Genomic DNA, 20,952 nt, shown 5'->3' with positions numbered 1-20,952 from the left:
ATTGCTCAGCGGGGACCTGGAGGGCCACACACCTCTGGCAGAGCTGGGGACACCACTACACCCCCACCTCCAGCTGTGCTTGAGGACTAAACCAAGGGCTTCCACTGCAAATATTTATTCTCGCCCTTTGAGCCATCTCTCAGTCCCCCAAATTAACTTTTACAGGCCAATGCTGTGCATCCCTTAGACCTTAGCCTTGTGGGACTCTGCTCATCAAGGAACTGCTTCCCTTTCCTGCCCTGCCCCAGCTGCCTTAGCAGCCACTTTTGCAGCTGTTTCTTTAGACATACCTCTGGGATAGTTCCTACAAATGAAATCTCAGTAGAGGTTACTTTTGTTCCTACCTTCTTTTACAGCATAATTTGCTGTTTATCCACATTATAGGCTTGATAGTTTTGATGGCTGAATAATATGCCAGTATATATATTTATTTATGTATAATATATTTATGTATAATATACATACATATATACAAAATGTAATATATACACACACATATATATTTACAACATATTCTATGGTTTCTTTTTCCACTCTACAGCAATGAAACATATGGGCTGATTTTGCTTTTTGGATATTGGGAATATTGCTGCTGTGAACATGTGTGGATTTACTGCTCTGCACTCAGGGATCATTCCTGGTAGACTGGACCATATGAGGTGCTGGATAGAACGTAGGCCAGCTGCATGCAAAGCAAGCCACTTCCCAGCTGGACTCCTTTTAGTTTTTTTAGAAATGTTAGTTTTTCGAAGCATCCAAATGCTCTTGTATTTTATCATCAGTTTATAAATACTTTATTTTCTGGGGCTGGAGCTGTGGTGCAGGCAGTAGGACGTTTGCCTTGCATGCGCCAACCTAGGACGGACAGCAGTTCCCCAAGCCAGCAGTGATTTCTGAGCACAAAGTCAGGTGTAACCCCTGAGCATCACCGGGTGTGGCCCAAAACCAAAAATAAATAAATACTTTATTTTCTTAGGATGGTACAACCATTCTAAGGTATGCAAGTCATCTCATTGTATTTTTTATTTATTCTCTGCTCAGAAATCGGTCCTGGCAGGCACAGGGGACCATATGGGATGCCGGGGTTTGAACCACCATCCTTCTGTGTGCAAGGCAAAAATCTTACCTCCATGCTATCTCTGCAGACCCTTAATTTTTTTAATTTCTTTTTATTCATTACTTTTTCCCACCTTTTGCCTTTTTTCCCATTTAATTTTATATCATTTTAACAAATGCATTTAACATTATAAATTTTCATCTGAGTACTTATATCATCACCAGACATTTTATATGAATGTTCTCTTTAGATTTCTAAATAGTATAATTCACAATTTTATTTTCTTTAATTACTTTGAAGAGATTAATAAAACTTATAAAAATTTAATATTGTTAGGTTTATAATTATTGGCTACCCTTTTGTTCTCAACACCATTTTTGGTATATTTTGTTGCATAATCAGATTGTCACAGAAGTGGTTTCTGTGTCTAAACATTTATCATTATTTTATCTTTGTGGCCTAATATTTGATCAGCATTTGGTATTTTTGTTGTTATAACAGTATAGCTCTTTGTTTCTTTAAAAATCAAGGTCAGTATGTCCTTTATTTCCTTCTGAATGTCTGAATGCTCAGAGCTTTATCTTTTTCTTTATTTTTTTAAGTTAATATTTTTATTTAAGCATCATGATTACAAACATGTTTGTAGTTGGGTTTCAGTTATAATAAAGGACACCCCCCCTTCACCAGTGCAACATTCCCACCACCAATACATCCCATCTTTCTCCTCCCCCATTTTTCTTTTTCTTCAGATTTCTGTTTTCTCCCTGTTCTTCCTTTCAGAATGATCTTCTGGATTTAAATTCCATTTCTATGCTGATGACTCCCAAGTGTATATATTTACATAGGACTTCTTCCCTGAACTTCAGATTTATTTGACTACTCACTCATTGACACTAATTATATCTCCAATTAAACATGCTTCTTTTTCTGTGCTTTCTTCCCTCCTTTTTGACTGATTATTTTTCCATTTGTTTTTTTCCTTCTACTAGCCTGCAAGTTATACAATTTCTATTTTAATACACAAATTGCAAAATCTGTTACTATAGAAATTGCAAAATTTTCATAAATAACATTAAGATGTTGGAACATTATAACTCTTTTTTTTTTTTTTTTTTTTTTTTGGTTTTTGGGCCACACCCATTTGACGCTCAGGGGTTACTCCTGGCTGTCTGCTCAGAAATAGCTTCTGGCAGGCACGGGGACCATATGGGACACCGGGATTCGAACCAACCACCTTAGGTCCTGGATCGGCTGCTTGCAAGGCAAACACTGCTGTGCTATCTCTCCGGGCCCAGAACATTATAACTCTTTATTCTACCTTAGTTGTTATATTGTTAATGTATTTTAGTTGACTTAGTTTTAATCATTACAAGTAGTATTCTTTTTCTTTTCTCTTTTTCTTATTTCTCAGATTTTCTTTTGGGAATCAGTTTATTTTTCCTAAGGTACATCCTTTAGACTGTTCTAACTAGAGATTGTCTGTGGTAAAATTTTCTGTGTGATACTTACCTGGCAGGGGCAATTCCATGATCAGGAAGGTGGTTTCCCCAGGGTGAGGCTCGCTCATTGCACTCCGGGCGTACTGACCCCTGCGATTTCCCCAAATGTGGGAAACTCAGCTGCATAATTTATGATGATGGGGGACTGTGTTCGCGCTATCCCCTGAAATAAAAATTTTTTTCTGTGTATTTTTACTTTCATTCTTTTTGTTTTGTTTTGTTATTTGATTGGGGTTGTTTTGTTTTGTTTTTTTTGGCCACATCTGGCAATGCTCAGGGATTATTCCTAGCTCCCTCTTGGCGATACCCAGGAGACCATATGGAATACTAAGGATCAAACCCAGGTCAGTCACATACAAGGCAAGCACCCTATCTGCTGTACTGGCCTCTGTATTCTGTATTGAATTCTGGCCTCCTGTTTTGGGGCCACACCTAGCTTGTGGGATAACTCCTGGAGGGTCTCAGGGCTTGAGTATCATCCAGCTGTGTTCAAGGCAAACACTCTATCCACTGCACTATATTTCTACCCCTTTACTTTCACTCTTAAAAAAAAACATCTTCACTGCAAAATACTAGGCTGTCAATGATCTCCTAGCACATTGATGCTATTTGTCTTCTAACTTCCATTTTCACTAAGTCACTTCTCTAATGATTGCTGCTTTTAAAGTAATCTGTATTTTGCTTTCTGGAATGTTAAAGAACTTGTCATCTCACAATGCATGTCTAGGTATGCATGTGATACCTTGGAATTTGTTTGACTAATTGATAATAGGCTGATTTTCCAGTTACCACTTTATATAGTAACCTTTGTCCCCTCTTCTGCCTCCTTCTGAGGCTCTGATCCGATATGTATCAGGCCGTCATTATTCTGGATGGCTTCTGTGTTGAACCTGTCTACTCAGTTTATTTCAATGTTGACTCTACATGAGACATGAAACTTTCTCTAATCTTTTTGGTAAATTATAAAGATCTCTAATTCTTGTATTGTTTTACATTGTTCATTTCTTTTTTTTTTTTTTTTTTTTTTTTTTTTTTTTGTTTTTTGGGTCACACCCGGCGGTGCTCAGGGGTTACTCCTGGCTGTCTGCTCAGAAATAGCTCCTGGCAGGCTCAGGGGACCATATGGGACACCGGGATTCGAACCAACCACCTTTGGTCCTGGATCGGCTGCTTGCAAGGCAAACACCGCTGTGCTATCTCTCCGGGCCCACATTGTTCATTTCTTTAAACACATTATACATATTTCCTGTCTTTGCATGCAGCCAATCCCAGTATTTTTCTCTGGTATCATGTGGTCCCCCAAAGCACCACTGTGTAGGAACTAAAATACCAAAAGAAATAATACAGTGGGGCCAGATAAATAACATGGAGGTAGGGCATTTGCCTTGCATGCAGAAGAACAGTGGCTCAAATCTTGGCATCCCATATGGTCCCCCAAGCCTGCCAGGAGCAATTTCTGAGCCTGGAGGAACTCCTGAGTGCTGCCGGGTGTGACCCAAAAAACAAAAACAGAAGGACGGAAGGAAGGACGGAAGGAAGGGAGGGAAGGAAGGAAGGAAGGAAGGGAGGGAGGGAGGGAGGGAGGGAGGGAGGGAGGGAAAGAAAAAGAAAGAAAGAAGAAAGAAGAAAGGAAGAAAGAATACAGTTACTTTTCTGCTGTCACTATCTAAAACTTGTTTAATGACCATTGTCTCTTTGCATATCTTCTCATACAACCTAAACCTGCATGAGTGGAATAATGTGATTATACTTTCTGAATACTGAGATGAATAGCAAAAGCTCAGTAGTAGGCCTGGAGCAATAATATAGTAGGTAGGGTTCTTGCCTTACATGCGCCAACCTGGGTGCAATCACTAGCATCTCATAAGGTGTCCCATGCATAGCCAAGAATGATTCCTGAGTGCAGAGCAAGAATAACCCCTGAGCTATGCTGGGTATGGCCCCAAAACAAAACAAAACAAAAAATGAACTTAGTAGTAAACTACTCATAGAACTGAAAGTTTAAGGGCACAGGAAATAAACCAAAAACCAAAAAAAAAAAAATAATAACAATAATTTGACTCTTCAGGGGGCCAGAGCGGTGGTGTAAGCAGTAGGGTGTTTGCCTTGCGTGCGCTAACCTAGAACAAACTGTGGTTTGATCCTCCAGCATCCCATATGGTCCCCCAAGCCAGGAGTAATTTCTGAGCACATAGCCAGGAGTAACCCTTGAGCATCACTAGGTGTGGCCCAAAAAGCAAAAAAAAGAATTAGACTCTTCAACTTAGTTTATAGAACCAACAAAAATATTTGAATCCAATTATTGGCACATGCTTGTGACAATAAAAGAAAATTAACTTTATTTGAGTGATGATACATATTTCTTTTCACTTTTATATTTTAATACAAATAATATATTCATTTAATATAAGTGTTCTAAGAACTTTGTCCCTCTCATTCTGACTTTTTGAAAAATGTTTGCATATGATCCAGCTATTACAGTGAAGATTGAAAAGTGTTTACTGTGTTTTACTCATTCTTTCAGCTAATACTTAATCTGCTGACCACCATGTGCAAGGCACTGAACTGAACCCTGGGGAAACATTTGAGAACATAACAACCTCTTCTCCTGGAATTTACATTCCAACTAGAGAGATAGATATTACTGGGTGTTCCCAATTACTGAGTTCATATATGTCGCTCATCAGAACATCCTTTGACAGTTTCAATAGCTGAACTAAGAACCTTATGAGAGACCATGTTAAATTGTAGTAGGGCTGGGCCCGGAGAGATAGCACAGCGGTGTTTGCCTTGCAAGCAGCCGATCCAGGACCAAAGGTGGTTGGTTCGAATCCCGGTGTCCCATGGGTTCCCCGTGCCTGCCAGGAGCTATTTCTGAGCAGACAGCCAGGAGTAACCCCTGAGCACCACTGGGTGTGACCCAAAAAGCTAAAAAAAAAAAAAAAATTATAGTAGGGCTGTGATGGAATTTTCTTACTGCACTCTGTAATCCTGCCCATCTTCCATCTTACTCCTGCCAGATCATCTTTGCTGCATATTTAATAACTACTCTGAGAGTTGCTCAAGATATAGCTGCAAAGACCTCACATCTTTCCTTTGTAGCAACCCATAGGAAGCTGCCACATCATAGAAAAAGGTGTCTTTGGGCTGAAGAAATATTACAGCAGGTGGGCCTTGCACACCATGCAGTGGACTGGGTTTCCATTCCCCATAGGGTTCCCTGAGCATTGTCAGGAATGGTCCCTGACTGTCGAGCCAGAAATCAGTCCTGAGCACTGCCAGGTGTGGCCCAAAAACAAAAAAGGGGAGAATGTATCTTCAATCTAGCATTATTTAAAACAAGACTTATTCATCCTCCACTTTCTCAAATATGTACTTGAACCCCAATTTGTAACAATCATATGTTTGGAAATTTACAGTTGTTCTTTCTTTTAGCTTCTTTTTTTATAAATTAAGTTTTCTTAGCTTTTGTTTTTCTCTTTTTTTATTGATCTCTTGGAAATGCCGCATAGCTAACCACCCTACTCTGGTATTTTGTTTTATGCATTAATAGTTTCTTAACTTTTATGTTCTCAGTTCTCCCATTTTGCCTTTTTTAGATGAAATGTTTAAAAATACCATTTCAGAGCAAGAGAGGACCAAATAGTGTTCTTGCAACTAATCTAGGTTCTATCCTTGGCACTCAGATGGTCCCCCTTGCATTACCAGGAGTAACTCTTGAGTACAAGGACAGGAATAAGCTCTGAGCTCTGCTGGGTGTGGCCCCAAAACCAAAAAATAAGTCAATAATAAAAATGTTATTACATTGGGCTGTCATTTCTATTTGTTACAAATTTGTCTTACTGTGATCTTTTGGCTATTTGCATTCTTGTGGCACTATTTCTTATTTGAGTGTATATATATTTTTTAATTATCTGGGTTTTTTTTTTTTTTTTTTTTTTTGTGGTTTTTGGGTCACACCCGGCAGTGCTCAGGGGTTACTCCTGGCTCCATGCTCAGAAATTGCTCCTGGCAGGCACAGGGGACCATATGGGACGCTGGGATTCGAACCGATGACCTCTTGCATGAAAGGCAAACGCTTTACCTCCATGCTATCTCTCCAGCCCCTTATCTGGGGTTTTGTGTTGTAATATTTTTTCAGCTAGAAAGAGACTTGCTGACTGCCCCCAAATATTGAAAATCATGTGTTTACTTGATGCAAAGAGACGTATTTTTACTATATGTTAAGTGACTGGTACCATCTATATATTACATTGCTCATGTAATCCTCCAGCAACTCCAGGTGGTACATACTGTTATTTTTCTCATGATATATGACAGAATTAAAATACAAAAAAGGAAAATAACTCCCAGAATTAAGTGGCAGAAACATGATCCAACCCATTTCATTAACTTTCATAATCCATGTTTTTACCTACTCTTCCATCTAGTTGAAAACCTAAATAACTATATTTTGAAGAATACTGTGTTTTGTGTGTTTTAAAATTACATTTGCAATTCAGAAAACAGCAAGTTTATTTCTACCCATGGACCGTGGGAAGAAGTATCTTATGAAGAGTTTGGAAGTGGGGTGGGAGAAACCATTTGGAGAGAGGAACTTGACTGATTTAAAGCACTCTTGAGACAGAGCTATTCAAAGCATATTACTGGAAATAGAGAGTAATGTCGTTTAGCTAAGGGAAACAAGTTTGTAAAAGTGGGTTCAGCCAAGTCTCAATTTTAAGTATGAAATTAAAGTTTTTAATCCAATTTTGTAGATAGTAAAATGATATCATTAAGTCTGTATTTTAGAAATATTTAATGATTCATAAGGAAGGAGTAATGCCAGTTAGAAACTTATGCTGGTGTGAGAAGCAGATAATTAAGTACTGAATGGGGTAACTAGCAGAGTCAGAGGAGAGAGAGGATGAATCGTCAAGATCTACCCGCTCATTCACTAGACAGGAATGATGGGCTCCACATGACTATCTTTGGAGGAGGCAAAAATCATGAACAGTTAAAAGAAAGAGAGACACAAGTGAAATACTATTAAGAACTGTCAAAGATGGGCTGGAGAGTTAGCATGAAGGCAAGGCATTTATTTGCCTTGCATACAGAAGGTCGGCGATTCAAATCCCAGCATCCCATATGTTCCCCGAGCCTGCCAGGAGCAATTTCTGAGCGTAGAGCCGGGAGTAACCCCGGAGTGCCACCGGGTGTGACACAAAAACAAAAACAAAAATAACTGTCAAAGGGATCTTTCTGAATTAAGGAAACTGGATTAAATAGAAAGTGAAGAGTAAGAAGAATGTGTCGAAATGTTAGTACCTATAAAATCTAGATTTCAAACATGAGTATTTATGCTAATATATTTTTCTTTGTGTTCTATGTTTGTCTGTTCTTTTTTTGTTTGTTTCATTTTTGGTTTTTGGTTTTGGACCACATCTGGTGGTGTTCAGGAGTTACTCCTAGCTCTGCACTCAGGAATTATTTTTGATGGGGACCATATGGGATACTGGATATCAAATCCTGGCCTGCCTGTGCAAGGCAAATGCCCTCCCCGCTGTGTTGTCCTCCAGCCCCTATTTGTTTGTGTTCTAATGCAAATCATCTAATTGCAAATCATTAGCTCTTGTATCTTCTAAAACAACTCTGGATTCTTCCCATAGTCCCAGAAATTATAGGTTAAGAAACTGGAGAGATAGTAGGGGTTAAGGAGCTATGCTTACTTTGAATGTGGCCAATCCATTTTTAACCCTAGCACTGCATATGGCCCCTGAACATAAAGCTAGGAGTACCTAAAACAAACAAACAAAACCTATAGGGTAAGGGTCAGAGTAAAATGTAATGGCTAAACACTTACCCTTCATGAGCATACCCAAGTTTGATCCCTGGCACCCAATCTGTTCTCCCAAGTCTGCCAGCACAGAGCCAGGAGTAAGTCCTGAGCATCTTCATGTACAGCCCAAAAACAAACCCCTAAGTTAACTATGCTTATACATGTTATATTGGTATAGACAAAGTGAATGATTAGACATGGAATTAAGTCTAAATTAATTCTTGAGAACTTCCTAGCAACTTGAAAGATTGAATCCTGCCCTTAATTTTTTTTTGTTTGTTTGTTTTTGGGCCACACCCTGTGACGCTCAGGGGTTACTCCTGGCTATGCTCTAAGAAGTCACTCCTGGCTTGGGGGGGCCATATGGGACACCAGGGGATTGAACCGCGGTCCATACTAGGCTAGCGCAGGCAAAACAGGCACCTTACCTCTAGCGCCACCCGCCGGCCCCTAATTTTTTTTAATTTATTTTTAAACACTATGAAATACAGATACAAAGTTGTTCAAGTTTTAGTCATGCAATGCCCAACACCTTTTACCTGTGTACATTTCCTACCACCAATGTCCAGTGTCCCCCTGAGGGATATCATGCATATGACCTTACCTCCTTTCAGCAACCATTTTTTGTCCAGAGTGATCATTCCCAACTATTAACTATTACTGTCAGTGTCAATCCCTGCCCATTAGATTCAAATTTAAGTAATAAAAACAAAATAATATAATCATATTATTTATTAAAATAATTAAAGGATATATATATATATATATATATTGTAGTGTTACTGCCAGTGACAACAATTCAAAACCACAGAAATAAGCAGAAACTAACACCACAGAATACTTTGGTACCTGGAGTTTTAGTACCAGAAGACAAAATATGTGCTTTTGGATCTATAGGGATCTAGAGTTGAATCTCCTATATAAAACCTAGTCTTAAAAGACTGCCTTTCTTTGAATGGAGAATGGGAAAAATTCAATGGTTCTGAACAATTAACCCAAAAGTCAAAACCCCAGACTGAAGGCAATGTAAATACTGTTTTCTAATTGCCCCAAGTCTAGGATTTTTTTTTAAGTCCTATAATAAGGGTGTAGGTGGGACACCTCAATGAAGAGGTATTCACAGTAGAATATCACAAACATTTTGGGGAGGGGCCACAGCCAGTGGCACTCAGGAGTTACTCCTGGCTTTGCACTCAGAAATCACTCCTGGCAGGCTCTGGGGAATGTTGGGGATCGAACCCGGGTCTCTCTGGGATCAGCAGTGTGCAAGGCAAATGCCCTACTGCTGTGCTATCGCTCTGGCTCCTGGATTGTTTGGTTTTTTTTTCTCTGTAAATTACAGAAGCCTTCACTTTTTAATGGTGATACTTTCAATGACCATATAGTCTCTCAATGCATCAAATGTCTTCTGAACACTTAGGATTTTATTTTTCTGAGAATCTAGGACTTTGTTCTCAGATGATGTAATAAAACTAGAAAGGAGAGGATGGAGAGATAGATAGCATGGAGGTAGGGTGTTTGCCTTGCATGCAGAAGGACGGTGGTTCGAATCCCGGCATCCCATATGGTCCCCTGAGCCTGCCAGGAGCGATTTCTGAGCGTTGAGCCAGGAGTAACCCTTGAGTGCTGCCGGGTGTGACCCAAAAACAAACAAACAAAATAAATAAATAAAACTAGAAAGGAGATTATGAAATGTATCTTGATCCTTATATATGGCATATTGTGGGGGCCACTCCTTGTGAACCACCAGAGTCACCAGAGCGGTGCCAGAGCTTTGGTTCCAGGGATTGAGCCCAGAGCCTTGCATATGCAAGCCTGCCATTTGACCCACATCTCCAGCCTGACGTGTGTTTGGGGAAGAGGTGTTTTATTTTTAAGTTTTGGGACCCACACCCACTGATGCTAAGGGGTTGCTCCTAGATCATTGAGGACTATGCAGTGCTGGAGATCAAACACAGGCCTCCCACATGCTCAACATGAACACTCCAGTGCTCCTAATATATACGTTCATACTCTGTGATTTACTCTATATGCCCATCATCAGTGACAGCTTAATACATATTTGTAACTTAAACAACTAATCATGGATTGCTGAGCTAAAAAAATAAAATGTAATGTCTTATAAGAATGGGATTATGGGGCCAAAATGATAGCTCAGCAGGTAAGGCATTTACCATGCATTTGACCGACCTGGTTTCGATCCCCTGCATGCCATATGATCTCTGGCCACCCACCTCACCCCCAGCCTGCCAGGAGTGATTTCTAAGTATAGTGACAGGAGCAACCCCTGAGCACCACTGTGTTTGTGTGTGTGTGTGTGTGTGTGTGTGTGTGTGTGTGTGTGTGTGTATAGAAAGAGAGAAGATTGTTAGGTCAAATGGATTCCAATCCCTTTTAATGCTATTAAATCTTATTAAATAATATGACAAGCCATTGATATTAGACTGTTCTAAAAGAATATAGTAGAAAATATTGCCCATCATTCTTTACAAAATGTAATTAGATTTCAGTGTACAAAGAGGATAACAGTTAATAAACTAAGACTCAAGTGCTATTCTGTTGAATAATAAAACCATTAACCAATATGTATGACCATAGTTGAATAAAATGGAAAGAATACTACAGATTTCTACTTTCCCCATACCATAAATTCTGTGTTTAAAAAAAAAATCTTTCAATTTCTTTTGGTTTCAGTTATTTTTCCCAAATAAGATAATATAGTAATTTTTCTGCTTGAAGACAGAAAACTTGTTCCCTGGAGATCACATTTAACTTTAAGAGCTATAAATTCTAAATAAAAATGTCCCTTGAGACTTGAAAGTGTATATTTGGTAGACTTGTAACTTTATTGAGCAAGAGATCTACATCTTGAGAACCCTTCCTCCTAGGGAGAAATTGATAATTATTATCATTTCCCTCTTGTGTATGGGCTATATTCTCTTCTAATAATACATTTAGAATTTCCTACCTTCAAAGAGGAGCTTAATAGGGTGCTCATCTATTTCTTATCCATTTATTTCTTCTACTTTTCTCTCAAATCCTCATTGTTCAGTTATTCGTTTATAATGAATTTATAATTTATATTTATATTATACATTTATAATTTGCAAAAGATATGTAAATGAAAGATAGAATCACAAAACTTAGGGGACTGAACTCTATACAAAGAAACAGTTACATAAAGATACTGTCATAATATAATTTACTTACTTTTACAAAATTCCATAATGGCATAAAGTGAGAATAAGAGAAGGGAAACGTCAGTATCTTGGAAGTTAGAAAAGCATCACAGAGGAAAACTTCCTAATGAAGGAAGATTATTAGCTAGATGATACAGATGATAGGATTCTTGAACAGAGGGGAAATAACCAAAAGCCAGAGAGCAGAAACACACTGAATGCTTCACCAGTGGTTCTGAATATCTAAGGGATAATGATGTGTGATAGAAATAAACTGGAGAGGGAGGCCAGAACTGGATCCCCAGTCTTTAAATTCATGAATAGAAACTTGAATTTGCCCCCTAGGAAATGGGGAGTACGGATAGGTTTTGAATAGTGAATTAGATTTATGAGATCTTGGACAATTATATAACCTCTCATTGTTATGTAACATGGACAGTACTATCTCAGATGGTTGTATAGTTTAAGTTATGTAATACATCTGAAGCAAATACTGGAGCAATAGTATTGGTGGTACGGTACTTGCCTTGCACGTGGCCAACCCAAGTTCAATTCCCAGCTTTTAATATGATTTCCCAAGCACTGCCAGGAAGAATTCCTGAGTATAGAGCCAGTTTTGTGACAGGAATGTGAATGTCAATACTCCTCGTACAGTAGTACAGATCTGGGTCTGATCATCAGATTAGTCAAGAATCCTCTCTTGGGCACTTACTATATAACAAGTTGGCATATGTCTCTCAAGCCTTGCCAATTATGATCCCTGAGCACAGAGCCAGGAATAAGCTCTGAGCACCATCAGGTGTTGCCCCAAATAATAAAACAGAACAAAGTCCGTGCATAGCAGCCATATTTTTACATCTTCTCAATAGGAAATGGATAAGCAATCATAGAGGTATTGTTATTAATTTTCCCTCAATTTGTGATTTCCTTTGCCATGTTTATCAACAGTCTTACTCCGGTGGTGCCTGGGATCAAAACCAGGGCTTCAAACATGGAAGCCAAGTGCTCTCTATAAAGAGTTTGAGACGAAAAGTCTGATTTAGGAAAGTCTAGCTATTTGTGGTTTGGCCACTTTAAAGCCCTTGCTCCTACTCAACTGACATTCTAACACAGAGAAGGTTGCCAAATGTCCCCTGGAAAGAGTCTTTGGGGGCCACTCACAGGAGCATCTATTATCTTGCCATTTGTATAGAATTCTAGAGTCTTTAGTTGTAAGAGAAAGAGTGGGGCCCATTGAAGGTGAGCTACTTTGCAAATAGTCACATAAATAAGCTTAAATATAATTTGTAAATGAGACAAAAGATTTCTTCTAGAACCCCCCAGAAATGTAAAGAAGTTGTAAGAGCTGAGAAAGTCAGTAGCAACCGTCGGACAGCATCAAAGGTGTGTAACATTTGGGTCACCAAGTACTTCTCAAGATGTCAGCCAAGGTGGCAGGCACTTACACCACCTGTGAGGCGATGATGCCTCTTCCCCTTGTGAGTATCTTGAATGAGGTGAATTTCAAAGGAAAAAAACTCAAGAGGATGTCATACTTCTCATTCCGGAGAGGCCAGAACCTAGGATCTTGCCCTCAAACGCTGTTTGCAATGACACGGCTTCTGAGGGCCTTGTGCAGCAAAGTAAAAGTCCCTCATCTTTGTGGAGGTGAAGGCTAACTGCACTCAAGAGGCCACTGACAGACACAAAACAAAGCCTCTGCACAAAATTGATAGTAACAAAATATTTACCACTTGCTGATGAGATGGAGGCAGTAGCTTCAATAATATCAGCCATTGAGGCCTTAATGAGATCCACAGCATGAAGGTTGAGTAATCCACAGTGAGGTGCTGTTCATTCTTCCCACATTTAAGAACAGGCTAAATTGGGCTGCTAAATGGCAAAAACAGTGGGGATAATCACCCCTTTTTTAAATATGTGTAGTATAATGGATTTCATTCCTTAAAGACCCCGTTTTAATTTATTGGACCTTATTAACTAATGGGGGAGGAACTAGTCTGTGGGGCTCCACTTTATCAATATAATTTTTAAGTGCCAAATATTTAATGTATTACTCATTGAGTCACTGTCTAAGACCATGTGTAATATTTTAAAACAGTGGGTTCTCTGATGCTGAAGAATTTAGACAGCAGTAGTAGTTGAGTGGCTTTGGCAAGACAAGTGCATTTGTGTCTATTTCCTATCATATTCAATAAATCTATACAGGGTGTCTTGTTTAAATTTTGTGAAATCCTCACTATTTCTGAAGGCTGTGAAGGCATGGCAGTGGAACTTAGGTAGGTTGTAAGTTAAGACAGAACCATTGTTATGGAGTCACAAGAGCCAACCTGCCCTTTTTATCAAAGTTTTGTTGGTAAAGTCGTACATTTCACATTCCCATTCAAGTATTTGAATAATGTGATCTTATCAGTTTTTAATACTACTTCACATATTTTTCCATTTAAATTTTTAAGTATATCATCTTTACTTATCATTACTTTTTGGTGACTTCTCACAAAATGGGCCGAAGAGATAGTCCAGTGGGTTGGGATTTGACTTGCACATGACAGGTCTGGTCTGCCAAGCTCCACCAGGAGTGATTCCTGAGTGCAGAGCCACGAGCAACCCTAGAGCAGTCACTGGTATGGCCCCAAATCAAAACAAAATAGAAAAGAAAAATAGGTATAAAGAGCATTGGGAGATAATACAGGGCTTCATTCCCCAAGAATCTCTTGGTGTAGCCTTCACCACCCTGGCTGTTACCTGTTAGCTGAGAATTGCCAGAGCAGCTACTATCAATTCCCTGAGCACCAATTGGGTGCCCCTAACCCCCAATAAAACGGGGGGGGGGGGGGAGAGAGAGAGAGAGGGGAGAGAGAGAGAGGAGAGAGAGAGAGAGGGGAGAGAGAGAGGAGAGAGGAGAGAGAGGGGAGAGAGAGAGAGAGAGAGAGAGAGAGAGAGAGAGAGAGAGAGAGAGAGAGAGAGAGAGAGAGAGAGAGAGTAAATCAGCATAAATCTGAGAACAAAGACAATGAAAGAAACAATTCTGGCTGATGGAGAGTATTGATAAAACTTGAGAAGGTGGAGCACAGTGGTTAATCAATCAGTAACTACTTGGGTCTTGTTTCCCTCCTCTCTGGGAGGGAGGCCTTGCTATGAGATGAGGGGAATTCAAGTTATAAAAACTCACAAGCTGAAGGTGGATCTGGGACAGAAAGACTGGATAAAAGATCGTGAGAGAAGCAGTTAGTTGCCCTTGTCCAGATCTCTGTCCTAACTTGAATTTACTGCTCTAAGGAAAGAACTAATAGAGGCAAAAAGTTTTATGGAGCCAAGAAGATCCCTGATCTAAGAGCTCAGCTATGCAGACCTTCCAGTACTGGGCTCTGACTCACAAACTTCTCAAACAGGATTTGAAGTGTTTGACCCCGATGCCCTACTTTTCTCCTCCGTATCTTGAAGTAGCTTCTCTCCTGAGCTAGTTATTATGTCCTCCTTGGAAGTATTGAGCATGCAGAATTTTGTACTTACATTCGACACTAGTTGAGAAAAAAAAATTCCCAAGTAGATGTTTGGTTTTTGTTTTTAATCCAGCTTTGTTAGGAAAATTCCACAGATTAGCATCACTCAACTGTCAGGCCAGTGTGGTAAATTATTAGCCCCATAATGTAAAGGAGCACAACTTAATTGACGTGGTTTTCTGTGCGGTCCTCCTGGGCCAGCTGTGTCCCCTCCACCTGCGTTCACTCCTGCCTTGTGGGAATCTCCTCTTCCAGCTTACAGAGTTCATCAGTGACTAGCTGGCCCACCCACACCTTGGTAAATAAACTCTTCTCAGCAAACAGAATCAGCACACAAGCAGCTGAAAGAGGAGGGAAATCCCTCCAATTGTTTCATGTGTCATGCAGAGTAAAGAATGAATGAGCCCGACTTTGCAGTGACCTCTAAACCCTGATGTGATTTGACCTCCTTATCTCTCTGGCCTCATCTCCTCCCTCTGCCCTCTTTGCTTGCTCTGCTTCAGTCTTTCCCATCCTTTTGCTAGGCATCTTAGATGTGCTTTCACCTCAAGGCCTTTGCAGTTGGCCATAATTTTCCTGTGTTAATTAGCTCCTAACAGTATGCCAAAACATCTAAACCTTAATGACCTGTTTTTAAAAAATCCTTTTTGAAAGGGTGGATAAGATATTTTTGTGTGGGGTTTATTGTTTCTTCCCAAAAGAGAGAGAACAAGGAATTTGAACTAATTTTCTCAAACTACCTGTAGGTAAGAGAAGTTTCCTTCTGCTGACCAGTCTAATTCTTTTTGTTTGGTTTTCTGGTTTTTTGGTTTTTTGGGGCCACACCCGTTTGATGCTCAGGGGTTACTCCTGGCTAAGCGCTCAGAAATTACCCCTGGCTTGGGGGGAACATATGGGACGCTAGGGGATCGAACCGCAGTCCTTCCTTGGCTAGCGCTTGCGAGGCAGACACCTTACCTCTAATGCCACCTCGCCGGCCCCACCAGTCTAATTCTTTGGGTTTTTTTGTTTGTTTGTTTTTTGGGCCACACCCAGCGGTGCTCAGGGGTTACTCCTGGCTGTCTGCTCAGAAATAGCTCCTGGCAGGCACAGGGGACCACATGGGACACCGGGATTCGAACCAACCTTACGTCCTGGATCGGCTGCTTGCAAGGCAAACGCCGCTGTGCTGTCTCTCCGGGCCCACCAGTCTAATTCTTAACATCGTTACTAGAATGCAGTGGTCGCTTCCTCTGATCCTCCAGGCTAGGTGGACACTAGCTTAGTAGCTGATGTTCTGTGTAAGCATGCACTGATCCCTACTTGGTCATCATAGTGCTCTTTGATTACTGTAAATTTCAGAACAGAGCGATAGGACAGTGGTTATGGAGCTAAGGCGCTTCCTTTTTTTTCAGCCTTTTTAGCCAGAGTTGCTCAGTCATTACTCCTGGTTCTGTACTCAGGAATTACTCCTGGCAGCTCGGGGAACCACATGGGGTGCTGGAGATCAAACCCTGGTCAGCAGCGTGCAAGGCAAACTCCCTACTCGATGAACCTCAACAGGCATTCCCCTTAAACATAGCTAAATGGGTTCAACCCCAGCATCCCCCTCGGGCTCTGCCAGAAATGATTCCTGAGTGCAGAGCCAGAAGTAACACCCTGGAGCACCCCCAGGTTTAACCCCAAAACAAAGTAAGTTTTTGTGTAAGCTGTAAGTTTTATCACTTACTCTGAATTTCTGAATCTACCTTGCCGGTGGCAACCTTTTTCCTTTAATTTTTGTTTTTGTTGATTTTGAGGCCATACCTGGCAGTATTTAGGGCTTACTGCCGGCTCTATGCTCAGAGATCACTCTTAGTGAGTGTGGGGGTGCTGGGATGGAACTCAACCAGCCATATGCAAGGCAAGAGCCTTACCCACATACTATCTCTCCAACCCTAGGTGGCAAACTTTTTGAAAGATTTTGCTACCTTTAGGGCACACTTCGAACATGGTAGCCAAGCCAACGAGAAGGAAGCCTTACCAGGCACCACAGGAAGTGATGAGTGCTGCTGAAGGAGCCAACTTGGCATCTTCAGGATGGAGCCTTCTAAAAAGTTTTTGGAGCCAGAGATAGCATAGCAGAGCAGTAGGGCTTTTGCCTTGTACACAGCCAGTTCAGGACTGATGGTGGTTCAAATCCCAGCATCCCATATGGTCCCCCGAGCCTACCAGGAGTGATTTCTGAGCGCAGAGCCAGGAGTAACCCCTAAACGCCGCTGCCGCTGGGTGTGACCCCAAAACCAAAAAAAAAATAAAAAGTTTTTTTTTTTTTTGTTCTGTTTGTTTGTTTGTTCAGGGCCACACCCAGCAATGCTTAAGGGTTACTACTGGCTCTGTGCTCAGAAATTGCTCCTGGCAGGTTTGGGGGACCATATGGGATGCCAGGGATCAAATCCTGGTCTATTCTGGGTCAGCCGTGTGCAAGGAAAATGCCCTACTGCTGTGCTATTGCTCTTGCCCCAAAAATTGCTCTTGTCTTAAGAGACCTTTGAGATGCTTTAGTTGTTTTGTTTTGTTTTTTTAACATACTACTTGTCCCATATGTAGTCAAGGACACTTATCACCTCCATTTTTTTAAATTTATTTTTATTTATTTTTACTTTTTTTTGTTTGTTTTTTGGGCCACACCCGTTTGACACTCAAGGGTTACTGGCTATGCGCTCAGAAATTGCCCCTGGCTTGGGGGGACCATATGGGACTCGGGGGTGGGGGGTTGAACCTCGGTCCGTCCTACGCTAGCGCTTGCAAGGCAGACACCTTACCTCTAGCGCCACCTTCCCGGCCCCATCACCTCCATTTTTAAATTGAAAAAGAAAATTGTTCAGCAAATGCAGTCTAAAACACAAAATCAGTAGAGAATAGTTATTTGGAGACCACATCTGGGCTCATTGGGAAACCACGAGTGCAGAATCAAACCCAGGCACATGCTGTCTTTCCAGACTGTAAATGATTAGGTAAAAGTTCTGATTAAATGTTTTTAATAGATGCAGCTCAATTTATAAGTTGCAAGTTCAAAATTGCAATACCTCATTATGATTTAACCTATATAATGACCTATTAATAGGTAGTTTCACTGGAAATTTTGTTCATTTCAATTTTTATTAAATATGAACCTTTTATAATTGACGTAAGAAAATGTTGTAATTATATACCTTGTAATTAACATTTTTATTGTCTAACATTGTGAGGGGAAAAGCATTTATAGGTTACTTAAAATACCTACTATGTGTCCCCCGCCCCCTCTCTGAAGCCTGCCTTCCAAGAATATTAAGGAATTTGAGAGAAACCAAATCTTTAGACATAGCTGCTTTAGAACAGAAATCTATCCCAAAGGAACATTATTTGGGAAAACAATTTACATTTTTTTCCTATCAGCTCGTAAACTTCTGTAGATATATTTGGGGCTCGTTACATTTTAAACTATTGAATCATTTGAAATTTTTGACTTTTTATTTTGTATTCAGTATGGAGATTTATTCCCAGAGAGGGGCTTTTCTGATGCAAAATTGGAATGCTTGTGCAGTCAAACAGCTGTCCCCACACCATGTGGTAGCTTCCATTACTTTACTGGAGAGATGAATTTTTGGCCCAGTGTCTCAGTAATATTGGACACACATGGTTTTAAGTGGCAAAGCAGTATGCTGATGCATTCATTTGACTTTCACAGCTCCAGTTGGCTCCAGATTAGAACAAGGAGAATGCATTCACACCACGGCCACCCTCGCGCCTGCCTCTAGAAGCTGGATCACAGTAGGCTCTGTTACTTCTAAAGACACAACTAACTATCGCTGAGGAATTACACATTCACCAAAGTGCCTTACAGCTGTAAGAGAGAGAGTAATGAATTGCTAAAAAGGATTCCCTCAAAGATGTCAGATTAGGGTACTACTTATTATCGATCTTTTTTTTAAAAAAAATTAATAAAAAGAACGATGTCCGTGAAACAGCTATGAAACTGAAAGGAAAGATGGTCTTAGGGGTAAAATGATTTAATGCACTCTCAGTATCAAGAATTTTAAATTTGTTTTACTCTAGAAAACAAAAAATAAAAAAGCAGGCTGTTTTTAGTCTCATTAACAAGCAATTAAAATCAAATTAATTTGTAATATACATTTTCAACAGGCAGCATATTTGGAAAGCCAGTCTATGAAAAATAGAAACGATTTCAAAGAATTAGCTTGTTATATGAAACAATGGCTTATATTTTACTGACATATTAGCCAATTTTGCCCTCTCCAAAATTTTGCGTTTTGTTTTAATGCAAAAATAAGATGACTTTACACAGCACTAAATCATGTTGATATACTCTGTGGCTTGAGTGCTTTGTGTTAATTTGGTGCTTTCATTGTATGCCCTTGCTATAAGTTTACGTGCCCCTAAATGATATCTGAATAATAGTTTTTCTCCCAGATAAATTAAAACAAATAAGCTTCTTACAAAAATACATTTCTCACTGATCTGACCTGGAGAATTTCTGATAATTCATTAAGTATCAGAGAAATTCCAGGCATACTCAATGTGGGCCACCTTTTTATCTAAGTGAATTTGTGCATGCATGGTAAGGGTTGTACTGATGAATATGTTTAAGGCTTTCAGCTTTTAGTGGATACAATATAGAATGATTGATAAAATCCTCCCTACTATTGGCTATTATTTACTGACTCTTAAGTGGCAGGTTGTATTTATGCCAATTTATCTGCTTCAAGGAACATTCTTGATAGCAGAACAAAGTGAATAAAAGTAGTTTGCTTTGCAAATGAATGCAAATGGGAGAGCCTTTCGGAAAGCCCTTTAACGGGGGCAGTGCACTTTGATTAGGAGTGAAGCTGCCATTTGGACATGGTGAAAAGAGCACGCTTGAACCATTGATTGGGGGAGACAGTAAAAAGTCAGGAAAGGCCCCGTTAAGCTTGCAGTGAGGCAGGCGGATGTCAGTGTGGTTAGAACACAGTGGGAGAATGACAGGGAGGATTAGTGTCAGGGAGAAGCTTTGCTGTAGCTGTGGAGATAGTCCCTGGGGTCACTCACCTCTGACTGTTGTTCTGTACTGATGGTTCTGTAATGCAAACGGCCTGATGTATGCCTGTTCATTATCGGAAATGGTGATTAGAAAAGGTTTCCTCAACGCTTTTCTTCCCTTTTTTGCTTTCTTTTTAATTAAAGGAAAAATAAGGTGGGCTTCCTCCACCTCTCTGCTTGCTCTAAGACGGTTGTTTAATATCTGAGTGGTTACTGCCTCTAGTCAGAAATAGTACTAAATTGGAAGGTAAAATAATTTTAACTTGGTAATTGATAGTTGATAGTTTTTTTTATTTATGCAACTGTTAGTTTAACCACCTAACACTGATCAAACATAGAGACAGTTTGCTTAGAACTTTTGCTGTTGCAAGAGAATGTTTTTGTAACATTTAAGGGATTTTATATACAACTTAAAATTTTGTTCAGCTCTTCAATGCTCAAAAAGAAATGTTAGAGCAAGATTTATAATATAGAGGGGAGAGCACTTACCTTGCACGCAGCTGACCTAGGTTCAATTTCTTACATCCCATATGGTTCCCTAAGCAATGCTGGGTATGTCCCAAAACCAAAAAAATATAAAATGTTTCTTTGTGTGACATACATGATGGTTTGAGTTCTAGTCATAAAAGGGTTTTTAATTGAAACATAAAATGCTAGCATTTGGACAAACTCCTTGAAATGATTACTTTTATAATTACTTTTCTGTAGAACAGATAAAATAAGTATGTCCTGATTTTAACTAGCACATTTATTTATTTAGGTTTTCATTTGTTTACAACAGTGACCAGATGCATTTCAGAGGCAGAAAACAGGTCTTCACTTTAACGCAAAACTGAGTCATCCCTCACCCTAATGTCTT

The 20,952-nt window shown here is 39.8% G+C and overlaps 1 protein-coding gene and 1 non-coding gene across 2 annotated transcripts in view; both read left to right on the top strand.

Annotated features, from left to right (window-relative positions):
- Positions 1-20,952, top strand: part of DNAJC1 (DnaJ heat shock protein family (Hsp40) member C1) — a 149,928-nt gene that overhangs the window by 109,640 nt on the left and 19,336 nt on the right. The window lies entirely within an intron of this gene.
- On the top strand, positions 2,559-2,722 carry LOC126014576 (U1 spliceosomal RNA). The gene has a single exon (XR_007497602.1). It is a non-coding gene; the product is annotated as a U1 spliceosomal RNA (small nuclear RNA).

This window comes from Suncus etruscus, chromosome 7 (genome assembly GCF_024139225.1).
Source record: "Suncus etruscus isolate mSunEtr1 chromosome 7, mSunEtr1.pri.cur, whole genome shotgun sequence".
Classification (NCBI taxonomy): Eukaryota; Metazoa; Chordata; class Mammalia; order Eulipotyphla; family Soricidae; genus Suncus; species Suncus etruscus.
This window is presented reverse-complemented; position numbering and strand designations above follow the sequence as displayed.